Below are 15,808 nucleotides of genomic sequence, written 5' to 3'. Positions count from 1 at the left end.
CCACAGGACCCTGTGTCCTGGAGCTCAGCAGTTTGTGGCAGGCCAGGTGTGACCTCTGACTGTGAAATGACTTTGTGAATGGACTCCTCTGATTAGGTGAGATTGTGAACTCCCTCTCTTTTCCTTGCCTCATGCCTTCCCTTCCCCTCTTCCCTTCTCGGTCTTCCTCCCTTTCTTTGGGAGCACAGACCAAAACAAACAAACAAACAAACAAACAACAAACAAAAGCAAAACATACTTGTGTGATCTTATAAGGAAATAAATGGACTCACACTCAAACATAACTTCGAAAATGATTGCTCAGTGTTTATCACCTAAAGCTCTTAGGGTTTTCTTTTAAAGAAAAATGAAACAACATTAAATGTAGCCAGAAATAGTTTTATATAACTTCCAAAGATAAAAGATTTTTAACATGCCATTATCAGAAAATAATATGTGGTTTTTTTTTTCTGTTTTAAACTATTTATTTTCGAGACAAAATCTCACTCTATAGTTCAGGCTGGCCTCAAAGTAATGCAATTCTCTTATCTGAGCCTCCTAGGTATTGGAATTACAGGTATGAGCACCTAGGCCTGTCTGTCAATTCCCATATATGGACTTCTAATCCCAATAGCAGATACAAATGAATAGGTTAAGATAACTTCATTATTGAGAACAGTGAGAAGAACTGACAGATAGTTTTGTATGAGATATGGTGATGAGATTATATACTTGAAATTTTTTGAAGTGTCAAATAAATGTAAATACTTTCTGAAGTCAGTCATAAATAACACAAACAAAAAGCAATTTATTTACAAAAATGTCTTACTTCAACAACAGTTATAGCCAAGAAACAGGGTATCATGCAACAATAAACTAACAGACTCCATTAATTGTGTTTAAGCTATTATGCCCAAAATAGCTTCTCTTAGTAGCTAGAAAGATGTCCTTCTGAGTTGTCCATTTGCACAAGGGCAATCATTTAACCAAAAGGGTTTGTGCAAGCAGTACTGGATATCTGAGGGTTCAGATGAGTCACGTTTCTTGGCTTTCTTCTCCTCCCTAGTTAGTTTTCTACTTTTCTCTTCTGCTGACTGTTCCCCTTTTTCTCCTCCATTATGAGCTCTTTCTCAGCTTCCTCTTCTTTATTGTCAGCTCTTTTCTCTTTCTTTGTCCTAACAGAAACTGCTTTGTTATAGCCTTTCCCGGTTCCGAGCAATTTTAATCACAAATAATTGAATCCTGCGTACGAGGCAGGTGTTCTCGGAGTAGTCCTGTGCACAATCCAGTCACAGCAAAGTCCCATCATTGTAGTCTTCTATGGTCCCCTCAAATTTTAAGCAGAATGGCCTCCAGTTCTCTTCAGAGGATTCTAATTTGAGTTCTTCTGGATCTAATACATCTACCCTGAGCTTCTAGGAATTTTCAGGGAACTCAGAGTAGATTTGGTCATCTACTTTGGTGAGTTTCAGGAACTGGGTCAACTGAGGAAGTCAGTTTGTAATAGACTTTGACATGCTGTGTCAGCTGAATGGCCCAAGTCATCTCAATATCAGATTCGTTGCTATACGACTCAGCTTAGAGAGAAAGAGCATGGACCAGGGACAGCACCTCCTGCAGAAACTGGCTGTAAGATTTCACTGGCAATATCTATGTTATAGCCAATAGTATGAGATTTTAAGTGCTGTCAATGATTGCATTCTGGGGCCAGCTCTCTGCAAGCAGTTACATGGCACGTCACATCATAGGAGTCTTCTCACATGCTTTCCCTGCATGTAAGCTCTCAGAAGTATTCCTATTCTCCATACAATGTATAAACATAATCTCATGTTCTCTCTCTAAATTCTTCTCATCACAATATTGAACAACTCAAAACCAAAGGGATTAATTTAAGCAGAAATCCTCTGTAGACTGTCTGAAATCCTCATCTCTTCTACTATGAAACATCGGTTAAAAATTATTTGCATTCGTGTGTGTGTGTGTGTGTGTGTGTGTGTGTGTGTGTGTGTGTGTGTGTACGGTATGTACATGTGAGTGCAAATACCAGAGGAAGACAGACGTGGTCATTGGATCCTCTGGAGCTGGAGTTACAGGCAGTTGTGAGCTTCTCAATTGAGGAGACAAGGGATTGAATTCGGGTCCTCTGCAAGAACAGTGTTTACTCTTAGCTTCTGAACTATTTTTTCAGTCCCCCAAACACCATTTTAAGTATCCAAATAGCTGAAAATTGTTGTCATTTTCAAACCAACTCAGTAGCATGCCACATGCAGATGGGAAAGCTACATATTCTGTAAGTGATGCTTTCAAGGAGAAGTGAGAAGAAACACTAAAAGGAAAAGTTGTAGAAAAGAAGGTTCTGCTGAATCTCGTAGATGTGACAGAAAGAAAGGATGCTTGGTCTGATAATAGCATGATACCTGAGATGAATCTGTTAAAAAGAGAAACACACACACACACACACACACACACACACACACACACACCATATGTATGTTAAAAAGATGAATATGTTATATGGCTCATTGTTCTGGTCCAGTGTGGAGCATATCTTATTGCTGTTGGCAGATTCCCAGGGTGTCATGGAATGTCACATGGGGGGAGGAAAGCAGGGACTGAGAGACCCAGGCAAACTGCCCTTGATAACAGACCTACTCTCAAAATAAATCATTATTAACCCACTAAGCAATTCACTGAATGAATGGGCTGATCTATTCAGAAGAATCCCCTAGTCATCTTTTAAAGGTTCCACTTGATCAACCCTTTAGAAAAAAACTATATTTGAGGTGGTGTCTTTCTATGCAGTCTAGGCTAGCCTTGAGCTCAAGAACGTCCTGCCTCAGCCTCCTGAATTTTGGGATTGCAAACATGTGCCACCACCATGCCTAGATTGGTCCTACCTCTTAATATCTCATAACAGTAATTAAATTTCAACATGAGTTCTGGAGGGAACAAGTAATAACCAGGGGTGGGGGTGGTGAGGAAAAATAGAGTGAAGTGAACCAGTGTGGGTAGAGTCAGCCTGCAGCTTCATCTGGCCAGGAATCTATGCCACTTGCCAAAAATTCTAACAAGCCTCTATAGCAAAGTTGAATCTGATGCTCATACCATCAACACGTACCACAGAAAAAGAAGACATGTATATGTTATTTTTATTATGAAAACTGGACCAAAATAGCACAAGAAGGAAGGCCACAAACTGCCCTCACTTAAAATTGCTGATACAAAAATAGCCAAGGATGTTTGAAAAGCCACAGGAATCACATTGTTTTCTATTCACCTAAAATTATACACACATACACACATGTACACACATATAACACTTGTACACTTATGTATGTGTGTACATGTGTGTAGTTTAAATGAAATTATGCCACTTGAGGTGACAATGCTCTCCCCAAGAACCATAGATTATCTTGCAAAACCTCCAGCTCCAGGCATGAGAGACTTACCTTTTAGTTTCTGGTCAGGGGAGTCCAAGAGACTCCCCAAACAACATAGGCTATGGCTGTTGCTCTTTGTTGCCTCCCAGAAGTTGAAAGTAAATCCTTATTGTTGAAGACACCACAAACTTCAGACAGGAGACTCGTAGGAGTTGAGCTGATCTGACCCAAAAGCCTCCTCTCAAAAGACTAGTTTTCATAGTACCAGAAAGAGTTAAGCAAGCTGCCAAAGGATGAAACCAATCAATAGTCCTACCCTAGACATTTGTAATGTCTATGAACCACAGTGATGAGCATAGCAAGATACCTTTAAATGTGCAGTGGTGGCACTTATATCTTGTGGGTAACCAATAGCTGTCTAGTTAGATTTAAGGCCTGCTGATCAGGAAGGAAATCATTGCTAACACTGTAAACCTAGCAAACTACCTATGGTTGTTGAGGTCATGGATCTTAGAGGAGAACCTACTATTGCCACTTTTACTATTGCCACTTTCCTAAACCAGTGGAACTCCTAACAGCGTTCTGAGTACTTATCCTTATACCTGCAGATAGACTTAGCTCTCGCTGCTCATCAAAGAAGCTTCTCCCCACTTTTTGCAGCAGATGTAAACAATTACAGAGACCCACAACTGGTCAAAATTTGGAGACAACTGACTGTGGGATTCCCAGCCCCATTTGATACACCTACAATAACCCTACATTTGAAGCCCAGGGAACATCACAGAGAGGGAGTGGAAAGATTGTAAAAACTAGAGGACCAGGAAGCCTGCTGTCAGATTGTGTCTTATAGTTATGACAGGGAAGCTGCACCCATGAAATCTAAAAAACACAGCTACCTAAACAACACCAGTTGACATGCCAATGTAGTTAGTGGAATCTTATAAAGCTCCACCCCTTGATGAAGAGTTACAGGTAATTAATAACTTCTCAGAGAGGAAATATTAGTCTTTATAAAGGATGAGTCCTCTGGTTATCTAACTGGACAGCCCTAACAGCATATACACACAAGTAACACTAAATGGACTCAGCAAATTGAAGTCATGTATCTTTTCATTTATATATATGTAGCAATAATAATCAAGAAAAAGAGTCCACTAATTTGGTAGGAAGAGAGTGAGAGGTTTGAGGGAGGAGAGGGGGATTTTGTAATTATGTTTTAATTAACAATAAAATAAATTTAAAACAATCAGTAAGTAGATCCTAGCAGTGAAAAAGTACATCATGACCAAAAGGGCTTATCATCATGAATAAAGATCATATATAATTTGAATAATAAGGATTCAGTACTAGAAAATCTATATAGCTAAATACATTAAAATGGAGACAAGGGTCTGATATAAAACAGGAATGACTACTTTAAGACTTTGTAGGTTCTGGTGCTCTGAGATTTTAATACTAGATCATATTAAGAAACAAAATGAGAAAAAATACCAAGCAATTTGATTTTGTTAATAGATGCTGAAAAGGCATACAATATGTATCCTGATTAGAAAAAGGTATAAAAATTTCAATATGGTAAACAATGCATACAAAAGCAAGTTTGGAGTATTTGTATCATAGCAGGTTTAAGAGAAGAAAGTTAGATATCACTGTTGTTATTTCAGGATATTTTATCAGTATTATTTTTTTTATAAGCTTAAGCCAAGGCAATTAAATAAGAGATCAAAATACATGATATAAATTTAGAAATAAAGGATAAAGTTATAATAGTTATCGTGTGGTAAGATCCATCCTGAATGTGGGTGAAACCATTTCATAAGATGGGCTCTGGACAGTGAAAAGGAAAGATCCAGTTGAGCACTGGTAAGTATGAATGCATTTATCTTCTCTCTGCTCTTGACAGTGGATGTGATTAGCTGCTTTAATTTCTTGCTGACTTGATTTCCCTATTTTGGTAGACTCTAACCTAGCATTGTGAGCAAAAATAAACTCTTCCTTCCTAAGTTGCTTTTGTCAAGACACTTTATCATAGCAATACCAATGAAACTAGGGCAGAAATTTGTACCAGGAGTGGGGTTGCTGATGAGCAACCTGACCACATGGTAACCATTCATTGTTTGTAATAATTTGAATCCATTAAACATGGAAACTCTAAAGTAAGTGTGCCTGTATCTTAATTCATGTTGGCTCAGTTACTTGTGTAACAATGAGTGGCCTTGAGTTGGTCATGTTGCTTCTGCTCTTCTGTGGGGCGTTTACCCAACCACCCCCACAGTTCCCCAGAGTTTTCTTGAGTGCGAGCAGCAGGAAATATTAGATAGAAGGATTTATTGCGGAGAATATCGCGGAGATAAACAGATAGAAAATAAAGGATAGCCTCGAGAGGGCCTGGAACCTATTCCAATGGGCCCCGACTGTCTCTGCCCCAGGGTTTTTATAGAGATGCCAAGGGGTGGAGCAAAAGACCTCCTCCCCCAGCACAGCCAAGTGCAGACCATCCCAGACACCTGCACTTAGGCCCGTGGTCTAATCATCCTCTATTCGGACCTGCTGGGTAAAGCCACAAGGAACCCGAGAATGGGCTCCCACAGGTCCCCCTTTCTTAATATATAAAAAAATAACTATTACTGGCTTACAGCAATCTCCATAGCTGTTATACCTCCCAATATGGGAGTAGAGGATGATAAAGATGGCATTTCTCTTTTGAATTAGGTCCAAGGTGACTACAGCAGTCTTAGCTGCCTCAAGCCCTTTCTAAGCCAAAAACTCTTAAGGCGACTACAAACTTAAAGAATCCCTTAGCTTCATCATTACCATTAACAGGTTAACATAAACATTGCTATACATAGCCACAATTCTCTCAGTCTTACAACTCAAAGCAAACTCTTAACAGAACCATTTGAATTAGCATATATGGTGCTATATATAGTTAACAATTTTTTCCGTCTTTTTTTTTTTGGTTTTTTGAGACAGGGTTTCTCTGTGTAGCTTTGCACCTTTCCTGGGACTCACTTGGTAGCCCAGGCTGGCCTCGAACTCACAGAGATCTGCCTGGCTCTGCCTCCCGAGTGCTGGGATTAAAGGCATGCGCCACCACAGCCCAGCTAATTTTCTCCGTCTTACAACTTTAACTCAATCATTTGAATTTTCTTGCTAACAGAACATAGGAAAAACTTCAATGTATTCATATCAAACTTAAATATTCCTTAACTCCACAAAACCAGGGTGCATTAATATCAATAGGATAAATATAATTTCTGCAAACATAATTCAACCTCATAACTCCTCCTTTTCTTTATAATTTTTTAAACAAAATCTAAAACCTAGTTAGAAGAACCCAAACTCATACAATTCCTACAAACCCATATTGAAAAGCAATCTTCTCAATCTAACCATTAACACTTTGAAAACTTAGCAAAACATCCAAAAGCAGTTTCTTAATAAAACTCTTTACACTTTAAAAGTAGTCTCTTAATATACCTCATTTGCATTTCTTACTAACAAAAACATGACATTAATCCCTCAAACAACTTTTGAAATTAGACTAAGGAATATTAGCTCTTCCCCCTTTCTTTATAATTTAAGCAAAATCTCAAGCCTAGTTAGAAAACCCAAACTTTTCAATTTAAACAGTTCCATTTGTAACACAAAACCAGTTCTGTATGTAATTCCATTTTTACATAAACAGTTCCACAAAACAATTGCATTTTTAACACAGAATACATGAATCACCAATTAAGAAAGCATATATGCATACACAAAACTGCATCTTGATTCTAGGTAGAAACAATAAATTTCTTCATTTAACCCAATTCCAGAAAACGTTTCCTAGGTCATTACTATGAATAAACTCAAAATTGTCCCATTGCAATGAAATCTCTATTGTTTATTTCATTTCTTAAGTCCCAAAATTCAAATGATAAATTCTGGTACGAACCTTCCAAATATGAAGAAATCCATAACCATTAAGTTCAAAAAGTTCAAACAAGAAATAAATTCTGGTATTAGGCTTTCACTTCAAAATATGAAGAGACGTTTTTCAACCAAAACTTTTTGCCGTTAACAATTTTAGTTCAAACAAGCGTCTCTGCAACTTTTGTTCTCACAGACAGAGACCTTTTTAGGTACAGTAGTATTCTAAACCGCACCGTTTTTGATGTTAGCTCAGGTTTTTCTGTGTTGCGTCGATTTTCCACGGATCTCAGCTACGGATGCCTTGTGGTGGTTCTGGCGTCCGCCATTCTTAGCTTCTTAGCAGCTTCTGGAGCTTTTGAAAACTGCTCAGACTGACTACTTTGCAGTCTACTAGGACACTTCCTTCTGTGTCTCAGGTTCTTTCAACCATATACATTAAGAATAGACTCACACTTTATATATACACTTTTTTACAAACTCACATATAACCTTTTGCCTTGCAAAGCATTTAGACTCACATATAACATTTACACGTTTTTACAAATTCATATAACATTAACATCTTATTTATACTCCTTAAGGAAACTATAGGACTATTTTAGCAAATATATTTCTTATTACTTCTTATGTATTTCTTATGTTCTTATTTAAACTTACATTTACAACTAGCATCTTTACTTATTACAAGCTTATTACTACATGTCTTAGGACTACCTTAGATTCTTCTTGCAAGCTTATATTCTTAAAGGAACTCTATAAATCTATTTTACAAACTTATACAGGGCTACCATTAGCATATATTTAACTTAGCAAACACCTAAAGATTTCTTAACACAGATCTAGCAAGAGAATTTTTACAAACTTACATATCTTATTTTCATCTTTTTCTACTTCTTACTCTTAATTATTATCACTATCTCTATTAGACAGATTCTCTTAACTAGACAGGAAGTACGTACATCATTTCTAAAGTTTAGAGTTTATAGTCAGCTTTGTTATAAAACACTGGGATTTAGTGAGTGTTATATAATTGTGATAGTTGTTGCTAGGGGACTATAACCTTCCCAGGATGAAGCCACACTCCAAAGTTGCCAGTTCTCTCAGCCGTTCCGGAACCGGCAGAGATGCACTGTCAGCGGTAAACGGTTTTTAACTAGAGGCTATCCCTTCACCCAAATTCATAATAGTTCCCCTAAGTGTTTCAATTCAGACAAACTTTTCTATTACAGCAGTACTTTTGGTTTGTTCTACGGAAAAACTTCACTTCACACTGAGGGTGAAATTACCGTATTTAGCTGCTGTAAGGTCTTTGCCAAATACCGCACAGCTATTAGGTGATATAAAGTATTTTTCCAAAGGAGCTAGTAAAGCCAAAAGTGGCACAGCTCTGAACTATATTTAGTATTTTCACTTCATTAGCTTTAACTCCTGATGTTAATAGCAGCTGTAATATTTAGCATTGATTTCTTATAAGGAACTTTCAGGTGAAGCAACTCTTTTGTAAGACAGCTAGATTTTCTGAAGTTTGTTTCCCATCTATAAAGCAGTCATTTCTTTTTGAATGCCTGTTTCTTATCCCCTTAATTAGATTTGCAGAGGAATCACTCATTGCAGGCAGTTTGTTCAAAAGGCAAAGAACTTTTTTAATTTCAACATAAGTTTTTTCATATCTAAGACAACGTTCAGTGTATAAACTGCTCTCTCTTGTTTTAAGGATTTTAAAGTGGCTTGTTTGCTCTTAAAGGTAGCTTTCTGTCATTCAACTACCATAAAAACTTTGCACACCTATTACAGTAAATAAGGCATTTTACCAACGGAGCCCCAAACCGCGAAGCACCTAGTTCTGTATCCTTTCAATTTTTCCAATGGAACTGACACTTAAACTCTTAGACGATTTTCCTCCTTATTCTTTTAAAAGCTGTATTTTAAAGTTTACCATGAACGTATTTTCGAGCTGACAAACGTGTTTCAGGACAATGTCGCCATCTTTAGCAAAAAAACTACCTTTCCCAGAATGCATTTTCCTTATATCAGTCCATAATAGTATCAGTCCCTTATATCAGTCCTTTATATCATTTCCCTTATATCAGTCATTTCCCATAGTTCTTTTCGGGTCTGAGAGTCAACTGGTTCTCTTTTACCAGACTTGCTTACAAATTCTTGCCCGGGAGGTTTGAACAAAGTTTTTTGCTTTTGCAACGGGAGATTTGAACAAGTATTTTACATTTTCAATTATGGCACATTGGGAGATTTCTATTCTCGCCTCAACTGGCTTTAACAGGTGTCTCTCCTTCATTTGACACTGGCCCCCAAATCAGAACTGCACCTGCCTCGTTAGCGCGCATTGAGGTGGTCAATTTCTGATAGCAACTTTCCTCGGGACTTGTGCTTGCCTTAGCCAGTCAGTGAAAAACAAGATCATTTACAACAGCTTTTTCATAGCTCTTTCAGAGAGATTTTCTCCCACTAATTTTATTCTCATTTTGCTTGTTCCTTCCCCCCCAGATGCAGAGCTTCAGTTATCTGTCTGCAGCTCTGTACCTCTGCCAGCTGCCTTTGGAGGTAGGGGCTTTTTTTTCTCCCTCCGAATCTGTCTCAAATTCTAGCAGCTTTTCACAGGTCATGTATTTTCTGGGGAGGAATCTGTCCCTTCTGTTTCTTCAGAGTCTTTCTCCCAGACAGTTCCCAGTTTGGTCTCAGTTTATCCCCTCTACCCCAGAAACAGTTTCCGACACTACAGTGGCGGCTTTCCCTGCTACTGAAGGTAGGGGCTTTTTGTCCGTTTGTTTTTGGGGTCTGTGTGGTTTGCATACAGACTGAAAATCTAACAAGGGAGGTTTTTGCCATTTCTAAACTCCCGTTAGGACAGGTGTTTTGCCTTATCAGGCCTTCATCTGGCCCAGTCCTCCAGTGGGTTGCATTTGCTTGTCTGGGTGCTCAAGGACAGAGCTTATGCCAGAGGCAATCACCCCTCAGGGCTACACTCCCCCTCATCTCAGAGTCAGTTGAAACAAAGCTTTTCTCAAAGAGGTGCTTTCTCTGACAGAAAAGAAAGCTTTACTCCTGGATAGTTCTGTTCTGCCCTGGCTGGGCTCTTTCCCCAGACAGCATTCTGACTCAGCAGCACAACTGCTTCAGACACAGTTCAGCTTTACTGTTTTCCCAGAAAGGTCCTTACTGATAGGAAAGCTTTTCTCAGATGTCTTTTTGCAGCTGTGGACCTACCAACTCGGGACTTGTAGGAAAGTGGACAACTGTGCTGTTCCCACTGGCTTTGTTCATTGGCAATCTTCCCCTGGGTCCTGCACGTTCCTCCCTCAGCTCTGTGCTCCAGGAAGTTTACAACTGCAGGAACCCTAGTATCCCCGAAATGCACTCCAACTCAGAGATGCTGGCCAGTCACCTCTGGGTTTTTGGTCAGAAGTGAGGATACAATGCTTCAGGGGATATTTGCATTAGGACGATTAGGAGACCTTTTCATTCTGAAAAGCTCACTCAAACAAAACCCTTGATGCCTCAGCTCAGCTGTAACTGAAAAGCTTGGCTTTTTGGCTTTTCTCAGGTAAAGTTTCCTGCCCTTTTGGGCTCTCTGTAGCTCTTCACCCACACTCTCCCAAGTGTTTCCCTCAGGGTACTCTGACCCACTGTCTTTTACTAGTTTGAAGAGACAGAGCTTAGAAGAGGTTTTTAGGAACTTGTCCCTGCCTCCTGCATTGCAGGGAGGATTTTTAAAGCTTGAAAGAGAACTTAGAGGTTTTGCTGTCTTAAGAGGTTTGTTGTTTTCCCTTTGACCTAATCACAAGTGGTCCCCATACTAATATCTTCAGGTGATTCTAATTTTTGTCCTTTTGAGAAAGTTAAAGTCTTTAGTTTTTAAGTTTAAGAGAGCTTTTGAGAAAGATTAAGGCTTTTTTAAAGAGATTTCCCCCCCCCCCCCAGGAGAAAGACCAACTTTTCCCAAAACTTCCCAACTTTAAACTTTTTGACTTCTTACACCCCCATTTTTGCCTCAGGGAGAAATCACTTTCTCCTGCCGCTTGGACTTAGCATTTTAGCTGTCCCCAGGTCAAAAGCTTCCATAGGAAACTTTTTCTTCCCCATAAACTCAGAGAAGAGCTTTTTTACTACCCGAAAAGCCCAAAGAAAGATTTTTTTCCCAGTTTGCGTTTATAGCCCCCAAAGTTAGAAAATTGAAGAGTTTTTCTGGCTAGTTGCCTTACTTATTTTTTCCTACACGATCTTACACTTCTAAGTTTCTCCTACACTATATTACTACCCTATTCCTTATACTTATTTTTCAGATAGAAATTGAGAAAGGGATAGAAGATAGAAAATTTTGACAGAAGAGAATTTCGCTGCAGCATCGGACATCCTTCCAGTCCGCTTTCCTTTTCTCTCCAGGATAAAACCCCTGCCTCTCAATATATATATAAAATATATATTTTCCATAACACCGGCATGCCTCATCCACTGACAGGGCTGAACTCAGCACTTTCGCCAAAAACTCTGTAATAAAACTATTATTTTCCTTTATCTTTAGTCCCTATTACTTTGTCTTTAGTCCCTGTTCATTTGTCTTTAGTCCCCCCCTTTTTTTTAGTCCCCCCTTTTTTCTTTAGTCCCTTTTTTTTTCTTTTTTCTTTAGTCCCTGTTCATGGCGCCATTCTGTGGGGCGTTTACCCAACCACCCCCACAGTTCCCCAGAGTTTTCTTGAGTGCGAGCAGCAGGAAATATTAGAAGGATTTATTGCGGAGAATATCGCGGAGATAAACAGATAGAAAATAAAGGATAGCCTCGAGAGGGCCTGGAACCTATTCCAACGGGCCCCGACTGTCTCTGCCCCAGGGTTTTTATAGAGATGCCAAGGGGTGGAGCAAAAGACCTCCTCCCCCAGCACAGCCAAGTGCAGACCATCCCAGATATCTGCACTTAGGCCCGTGGTCTAATCATCCTCTATTCGGACCTGCTGGGTAAAGCCACGAGGAACCCGAGAATGGGCTCCCACACTCTTCTGGGTTTTCTTTTTTTTTTTTTTTTTTTTGGTTTTTCGAGACAGGGTTTCTCTGTGTAGCTTTGCGCCTTTTCCTGGAACTCATTTGGTAGCCCAGGCTGGCCTCGAACTCACAGAGATCTGCCCGGCTCTGCCTCCTGAGTGCTGGGATTAAAGGCATGTGCCACCACCGCCCAGCGGGTTTTCTTATTTTTAAGATGTGGATAGTAGTACTTTCTTTAAGGGATGCTATGATGGTCAGTTGTACTGACTGCCACTGAGCTATAAAGTGAGAGGATGGGATTGGAGACACTCTCAAGGCCTTAGGAATCTGGAGATACATAAAGTGAACTAAATGTGAAAAATGTGTGTATGTAAGATTGGTTTGTCTTTGGTGGTATCTAAAGGAGCTGTACAGATAAGGTAAATAGAAAAAAGAGCAAGTAAAGGCAAGTGTTGATATTCTTAGACAGACTTTTCAGGAACTCTTTCTATTTCTATTTTAGGTAGAGGACCTAGGCATACATAGATTTGGATTCTCCAGAGGTCAAGAGAGCTAAGAGTTTGGGTTCCTGTGTTAGCATGATGCTAAAAGCAGGCAAGATTAGCATTAAAGAAGTGTGATGATTTAAAGGAAAGTAGGCCATGAGAAATTAGAATTAAATAGTAAGACTTGGAATCTGTTTAATGATTTTAAACCTTGGTTAAACTAAGTGAATAAAGAGAGGCAATTTCTCTGTGTTGTATGACCGAAGTCATTGCTGTCACTAAGACAGTGGGCTTTCTTGCCAAGGGCAGCAATAGAGTGAGAAGGGACTGGCCAGCAAATACCCATTGCCTAAGTGACTCAAAGTTCATGGCCTTTAAATGGTAGGCCATCTTAAGCATGAAAAATGCATTAATTCCATCCCAATGTCCCAACCCTAAGTCTGAACCATCCAGTAGCAGAATCTCACATACATGTTGTGTATCACATCGTGTAAGTGACATATGTCTGAGACTCTTTGTGATGCATCCAGAAGTTGACTTTCTGCCTAGCTGATAACCTCTTAAATCGCATGAAGTTTTCAGTTTGCAAAGTACTGTGATGGGACAGGCAGAGGATAGACTGGCTCACTTTACAAGGGAGAACTTGGAGGCAAGAAATAGGCATAGGTTTTAAGCAAGTCCCAACTCCTACTGGAAGATTCCACTAGATTGTAAAGCTTCAGGCTCTTTTCATCCCAGGCCACAGGAGTGATCTTGTCTTCCGGGACCACCAGGGCAGTGACCTCCACCTCTGCACCTAGGACCCTTGGCCCAGGGTGGCAATGGCAGCACCATCAACCTTTTTCTGTAGGATAATGCATGTTCACAGCTAGCTGCCACTATTGGCCTGGAACTGGAAGTGCCACAGTCTTCTCTGCTTCCCATTTCTGTCCCTTTGCAGCATAGCCGGTAACACTTCTGCTGGTGTAACGCCTCCTCTATTTGTGGCTTCTTCTGTGATGAATGAATGGACCCATAAATCCCAGCTCATGCTCTACAGTGCACTGGTTCTCAGCCCCTTTGACAAACCTCTATTTCCAAAAATATTTACATTATGATTCATAACAGTAGCAAAATTATGGTTATAAAGTAGCAACAAAAATAATTTTATGAGTGGGGGTTACCACATGAGGAACTGTGTTAAAGGGTCACAGCATCAGGAAGGTTGAGAACCACTGCTCTAGCACATTTTCACCAGAAACCTAAACCCATCAGTAAAAGCGGCTCTGCTGGCAGACTCTAGAAGATTCTCTTCCACTCAGCAATTGTTGACTAAACTGTTGACTAAAGTGTTACTAACCACTCTCCAGCCTCTAAGTAAAAAACCTTTAAAAATTACATTTATTCATTTATTCAGTTGGTTTGTTTTTTACTCTCTCTCTCTCTCTCTCTCTCTCTTTCTCTCTCTCTCTCTCTCTCTCTCTCTCTCTCTCTCTCTCTCTCTCTCTCTGTGTGTGTGTGTGTGTGTGTGTGTGTGTGTGTGTGTATGAGCTTGCATGCATATTGCCATAGCATGTGTCTGGAGGTTAGAGGACAAAGTATAGGAGTTGGTTCTCTCCTTCCAGCATGTGGACCCTGGGAATTAAGCTCAGGTTAACTTGTTAGACTTGGCAACAAGAGCCTTTATCTTACAGGCCCAAACATTTCTTTTCAAACTTAAGGATAATTAGAAAAAGATATTGATAATTTCTTTCAGAAAAATCCTTTAAGATTTTATACTATCTCGACATACACATATGCACGTGTGTGCATGCATATGTGTGTGCACCCCGCCCCCGACACACTCTTTTTGCTCCAACATACTAGCTAGAATCATCTTATCTTCCCTTTAAAGACCCTCTCAACTCATGGTCTTCTACTGTCACACATGTTGGTTGATAGGGTGTGACTCAATTCAATAATAAAATTATGTCTATCAATAATGAGCAGTTTGGAATTGCTATTTTATTTTTGATAAGAAATACAACTGTGTATCTTTTAAAGTGTAAGTATTTTCTTCATATATATTTTTGTTTCTGAACTATCTGGAAGTTAGTTACAGACATCATGACATATTAGTCCTTATTTACCATGTAACTCCTAATATAGAACATTTCTTCTATCTATTAGATCATAGCTATAGCTAAGAAAACTGACAATAATTTCCACATATCACCTACCATCTAGCTAATAACTCTAATTTCCTAATTGTCTCCTATTACTATATATTCCTCCTATCTTTAATATCTTTTATAACTGGTTGTCTTTCTTTGGAGTCAGTCAAGTTCAATTCAGCTGTTTAATCTATCCATTTTCTTCTCATTTGTGTGTTGTGGGATAGCCACCAGAGAAGACTGTTCAGGCATGGGTTTAAGCCAATAGAAGGTCTTTATTAGCTGGCCAGAGGCTATACTAGGTGTTTGGGATTCCAGCATAGCACCAAGCCTTTCTCAGGGTGAGCTTTTAAGCACAAATACCATATCCTGGGTTGACAGAATAGTGAGCTAGACACAGAACTACAGAAGCCATAAAGCAAGCTTATTACATTTAAAAAGTTTCCCAGAACTATGCACTTTGATGGATTAGGTCTTTGTTTTCGTTTTGGCTGGTGGTGCTGTCTACATGCTGAGTTTTACAGCCTGAATGGCACTTCCAATATGGAGTCAGTTGTGCTAAGGTCTGGGGCCCTGTTACATGTGAGTGTACCTGTGGAGAAGAGAAGTTGGTGTTGACTGTCTTCCCCTATCTCTCTACTGGTAAGATAATGTACCAGTTTGATTTCTAATGCTGTGATAAACACCATAACCAAAAGCAACTTGGGGAGGAAGGGAATTATTAGATTTACAAGTTAGACTCCATCATTCAGGGAAGACAGGACAGGATCTCAAGCAGAAACCTGGAGATAGGAACTGAAGAAGAGACCATGGAGGAACCATTCAGGCTGCCTACTGGCTTGCTCTCCATGGTTCACTTAGCTTGCTTTTTTTCACACAACCCAGGACCACCTGCCCAGATGTGGCACTGCCTTTGGTGAGC

General features: G+C 39.6%; 1 pseudogene; it reads right to left on the bottom strand.

Annotated features, from left to right (window-relative positions):
- Nucleotides 1–914: 914 nt before the first annotated feature.
- The window catches only part of LOC131903402 (protein PBDC1-like), a 53,779-nt pseudogene continuing 38,885 nt past the window's right edge, over nucleotides 915–15,808 (bottom strand).

The sequence above is a fragment of the Peromyscus eremicus genome, chromosome 1 (assembly GCF_949786415.1).
Source record: "Peromyscus eremicus chromosome 1, PerEre_H2_v1, whole genome shotgun sequence".
NCBI lineage: Eukaryota > Metazoa > Chordata > Mammalia > Rodentia > Cricetidae > Peromyscus > Peromyscus eremicus.
This window is presented reverse-complemented; position numbering and strand designations above follow the sequence as displayed.